Genomic DNA, 6000 nt, shown 5'->3' on the forward strand with positions numbered 1-6000 from the left:
CAAGTGTATTACAGTAATAAAACGAGAGTACTTAAACCAACACTTTGACAAGATACCGACCAGATGCCTGGACAACAAATTAAGTCAACTGCGATCAGTTAACACCTGAGTCAATTAACTCAGCACTCTAATGAGTGAATAACCTCGGCTGTGTTAAATAACGGGAAATAAACACAGAGGGCCTATGAGTAATGATTCAGTCACCTACACTGAACAAGGAAATATTAAAATTCCCAAATAGCAAGACAATCACGGAAAAGTTGGTTATCCACGGATTACTAGAAAAACAGATTATTGGAAACACTAATTACTAAGTAGCTAGGCAATTAAGGGGGAGGTTGGTTATCCACAGATTACGAGGAAAACAGAGTATTCCAAACCCTAGCTACTATGTTTAGCTCGGTACAACCAGAGTAAGTGAGCAGAAGATCGAAAGGTGTCCCGAGACCACTAACTAACGTTTCGAAAGAGACCACCTCGAGGCACACCGACTCGTTCGAATCTTGGGGGGTAGAGACACAAGATCCTGACAGAAGTATAACTATACAGCACGCGGGAACTGGGGAGAATCATCTCTCCTGGGCCCTGTTCCTGAAAGCAATCTTACCGCTAAGGTGATCGTAAGTCACATACTTTAACATAGACTTACGATCATTGTAGCGCTAAGATCGCTTAGAGGAACGAGGCTCTGGAGGTAGAGGGGAATGTCCGAGTAACTCTCCATCCCTTAAAACTAATGGAGCAGAGGCCCCGCTGGGGCCGAGACCCATTATTTTTAAGGAATGGAGAGTTACGAGGATATTCTCCTACTTAAAACTCATCCCTACGTTTACACTTTGACAAAATATTCTGTCGTTGAAAATATTTGAAAAATTCAAATGCTGCTTCAAGATAATGCACATACAGTTGACAAGCAACTCTCCATTCCTGATAAATAATGGAGCGTTCAAACAATAGAATGACGTCACAGATGTGTTTCAAAGACGGGGAATACAGTAGTCTGAGGCTTTTAGCCAAACTGTGTTTCCAAACACGAAAAGCAAACTAACTACTATATCCAAAATAAAGCACTGAACATAAGCTATCCAACGGTATGATTAAACATCAACAACAAGCTATATCTATATTTATGTACAATTATCGATGAGGCAAAACTGATAATAAATACAGAAATATGTGAGTGTACATATAAGTTCCCCTAATGTTTGAAACTCATAGTTATAAAAACAGTTTCACCACAAGAATAAGGCAGCGAACATGTCAATACATGGTATGAGTGTGCCATTTTGAAATAGTTGTGCCTCTAATTCCCAAAAAGTATGCATAATGACACTGTACAATGACGACCGCCGGACGTGGCAGAGCGCTGTCGGAAAAAAGGCCGGATAGCGGAGAGGTCACTAGACACGAGAGAAATAACAACCCCGTGACAACAGACATGAACTTTATGTTTTTGTTGAATTATTTTTAAGTCTTCCACTGCGTCTATAATCGGTTTTAATTTAGCCGATTACCGCAAATTTTGAACCACATGGTAAATGTGGCTTTATTTATCGTCACTGCATCAAAATTAAATACTTTTGGAAAAGATTGTCCTACGTTTATGCAGTTATATTCTATTTAGGGACAAAGGGAATCTGGAATGGTAATTGCCATTTAATACATCGACTGTGTGTTGCCAAGATGAAGTTTGTGAAGTTGTGGTTTCTCTTCTTTCAAGTAGTGATTATATTCAAAACGCCTATACTAGAGAATAACATGTCTCCAGTATCTGCCGAAACAGATACCATAGGGTGTAAAAGGAAACGGTGATATGGGACTCTGAAATGGGGCTCCAAAAAGTACTAGAATATATCCGGTCCGTTACTTCTTAAGTGTAATCCACAATATAACATTTTGTTACTTTTGACCACTTTCTGAAAGGTATTGTGTATTCTTTGGTGAGGTGGGGTGAAATGGGATTTAACCTCGCGTTTAAGATTCTTGCACTTGTGTAGGGACGTTCAAGCACGTGTGTGGGTGGGTGGGTGTGGGTGTGGGGGTGGTGGTGGTTGTGTGTTTGTGTGACTGTCTGTACTAGTCCGAACTAATGCCGATTATATAGTGCTAGCCCACTGAGACACCATGTCGCAGTTCAACATTCAACACCCCATTCACACACAGTACACTGACTCCCAGCGGACACGTCCTCGTTTTAGCTCCTTAATGTCGAGCGCCAGGCAGGGTAAGAGGGTTTTTACGTCTTTTGGTATGACGCGGCCGGGAATCGAACCCCCTTGACCTTCTGTTCCCCTGGCAGACGCCCTATCCACGGACCACGGAGACGGTCACTTGTGCATTCATATCTTTCGGCCATGGGTGCCGTGGTAAGCTACACTTATAAGAGTGTTATATAAAGTACCCGATCTAGGCTACCAGTTGTTGGGCTTCCATTTATGTGGAATGCTCGGTGACTGGGATGAACAGATCGCTGACTTAGTGTACATTTAGGTGCCTCATTATGAGAGTGTAGGTTCGAATCCCGGATAGGTATCAACCCACAAAAGGTACTAGAATTTGTAATTTACTAAGAAAGTGTATTCCCAGATAGAACATTTGTTACATTTGAACATTTTTAAGGGCATTGTGAATTCAAACATTCAGGTATATCACGGTTTGTGAGATTGATGAAGGAGGAAAGTCAGAAGTGATGCTGGCCTAAGACGTTTACCACTTTAGTGAAAGCCACGTGCGCCGTATGTAGCTGCCAAACCGAGAAACATCATCAAGTCAAATCGAATCTTGGATTTGAACCAGATCGTAGGTTTCGGGCACGCCTAAGGGAGGCAACTCTACACAGCGATTTCTGGCGCGTTATGCGACTGCTAAATATGATACAGGTAAATATCATTTTCATGAATACAATGTTCTTAATATACACAAAAACGGTTGTAAATAACGGTTTTTTTAGCATTTCATTACACTTAAAAAGCTGTATTAAGTTTGAACTATTGAGCAATAATCTTTGAGAGCAAACTCTAAGCGAGACTACTTTTAATTGTTCGAGGTTTCAAACTTTTAATCATACACATGAAACGGAAAGAACGAAAAAAGAGAAAAAGTATGGACGGAGAAGAAGAGGAGAAGAAGAGAAACAGAGAAGAAAGGAGAAAAAGAAAAGGAAGTAAAGAAGAAATAAGAGAAGAGAGGAAGAGGAATAAAAAAGAGAGGAAAAAATAGAAGAAGAGAGGAAGAAAGAGAAAAGAGACAAAGAAAAGAGATAAAGAAAAAAGAAAGAGAACAAAAAAGGGGGAAGAAAGAGGAGCAGGAAAAGAAACAAGAAAGAGAGAAAAGAAAGGAAAAAAGGAGAGGAAAGATACGAGAAGAGGACGAAAGAAGGAGGAAAAGTAGAGAGATCACACACACCTAACCTGTCTAGATGTACACACACACACCTGTCTACATGTACACAAACACACCTGTCTACATGTACACAACACACACCTGTCTACATGTACACACACACCTGTCTACATGTACACACACACACCTGTCTACATGTACACACACACACCTGTCTACATGTACACACACACCTGTCTAGATGTACACACACACACCTGTCTACATGTACACACACACACCTGTCTACATGTACACACACACCTGTCTAGATGTACACACACACACCTGTCTACATGTACACACACACACCTGTCTACATGTACACACACACACCTGTCTACATGTACACACACACACCTGTCTACATGTACACACACACAACTGTCCTACATGTACAACACACACACACACCTGTCTAGATGTACACACACACACCTGTCTACATGTACACACACACACCTGTCTAGATGTACACACACCTGTCTAGATGTACACACACACACCTGTCTACATGTACACACACACACCTGTCTACATGTACACACACACCTGTCTACATGTACACATACACACCTGTCTACATGTACCACACACACACCTGTCTACATGTACACACACACACCTGTCTACATGTACACACACACAACTGTCTACATGTACACACACACACACCTGTCTAGATGTACACACACACACCTGTCTACATGTACACACGCACACACCGTCTACATGTACACACACACAACTGTCTACATGTACACACACACACACCTGTCTACATGTACACACGCACACACCCGTCTACAGGTACACACACACACACTTGTCTACATGTACACACACACACACAACTGTCTAGATGTACACATCACACACCTGTCTAGATGTACATACACACACCTGTCTACATGAACACACACACACACTTGTCTACATGTACACACACACACAACTGTCAAGATGTACACACACACAACTGTCTAGATGTACACACACACACACACACCCGTCTACATGTACACACACACACACCTGTCTACAGTACACACACACACCTGTCTACATGTGCACACCCATCACCTGTCTACATGTACACACACACAACTGTCTAGATGTACATACCCATCACCTGTCTACATGTACACACACACACACTTGTCTACATGTACACACACACACAACTGTCTAGATGTACACACACACACCTGTCTACATGTACACACACCTGTCTACATGTACACACACACACCTATCTACATGTACACACACACACACCTGTCTACATTTACACACACACACCTGTCTAGATGTACATACACACACACCCGTCTACATGTACACACACACACACCTGTCTAGATGTACACACCCATCACCTGTCTACATGTACACAAAAACACACCAATCTACATGTACACACACACACCTATCTACATGTACACACACACACACCTGTCTACATGTACACACACACACACCTGTCTTCATGTACACACACACACCTATCTACATGTACACACACACAACTGTCTACATGTACACACACACACACACCTGTCTAGATGTACACACCCATCACCTGTCTACATGTACACCCAATCACCTGTCTACATGCATGCACACACACACACACACACACACACACACACACACACACACACACACACACACACACACACACACACACACACACACCTGTCTACATGTACACACACACACCTATCTACATGTACACACACACACCTATCTACATGTACACACACACACACCTGTCTACATGTACACACACACACTTGTCTACATGTACACACACACACTTGTCTACATGTACACACACACAACTGTCTAGATGTACACACCCATCACCTGTCTACATGTACACCCAATCACCTGTCTACATGCACACACACACACACACACACACACACACACACACACACACACACACACACACACACACACACACACACACACACACACACACACACACAAACACACACACACACACAAACACACACACACACACAAACACACAAACACACATATCTTATGTAGTCACTCGCCCTCACTTCTCACTGCTGTACCCCTGGTATTTGGTCCTCGCACTGCCACCTCTACTCATTCTATAAATTACACAATTGTATGTGTACTACCACTATTGAATACAACATGTTGTATGCATCAGTACATGGGGGTCAATATATTCATTGCAATGCTTCAAAGTAAACTGATATATGTAGATCCCTTCCATGATCCGTTATTTGTGAGATCGATTCGCCTGACCCCCACCCTTGGTCTGCGTCACTAAAGTGGTACAAGTCAGCGGTAGATGACGCTGCAATACACTGTGCAGAGATGCGTCCCTTAGGCGTGATAGAAACATATGGTCATGGGTTCGAATCCCAGAATCGCCCTTACTATGTTTCTTTGTTTACCAGTACAATACCCATGCTCGAGGGTGTCTCCCAATGATAAACGAGGACATGCCAAATTATAGGGCCGGAAGTAATTACCTCCCTTGATAAAGTAATTGCGATATGTATCCCTATGAAGATGTGACATTTGGTAAATTTTTTATGGGTATGGATAATATATCTCCCGAGTTAATGTCAGTAA

The sequence above is a fragment of the Haliotis rufescens genome, unplaced genomic scaffold (assembly GCF_023055435.1).
Source record: "Haliotis rufescens isolate VD_foot unplaced genomic scaffold, xgHalRufe1.0.p SCAF_12, whole genome shotgun sequence".
In the NCBI taxonomy this organism is placed as follows: domain Eukaryota; kingdom Metazoa; phylum Mollusca; class Gastropoda; order Lepetellida; family Haliotidae; genus Haliotis; species Haliotis rufescens.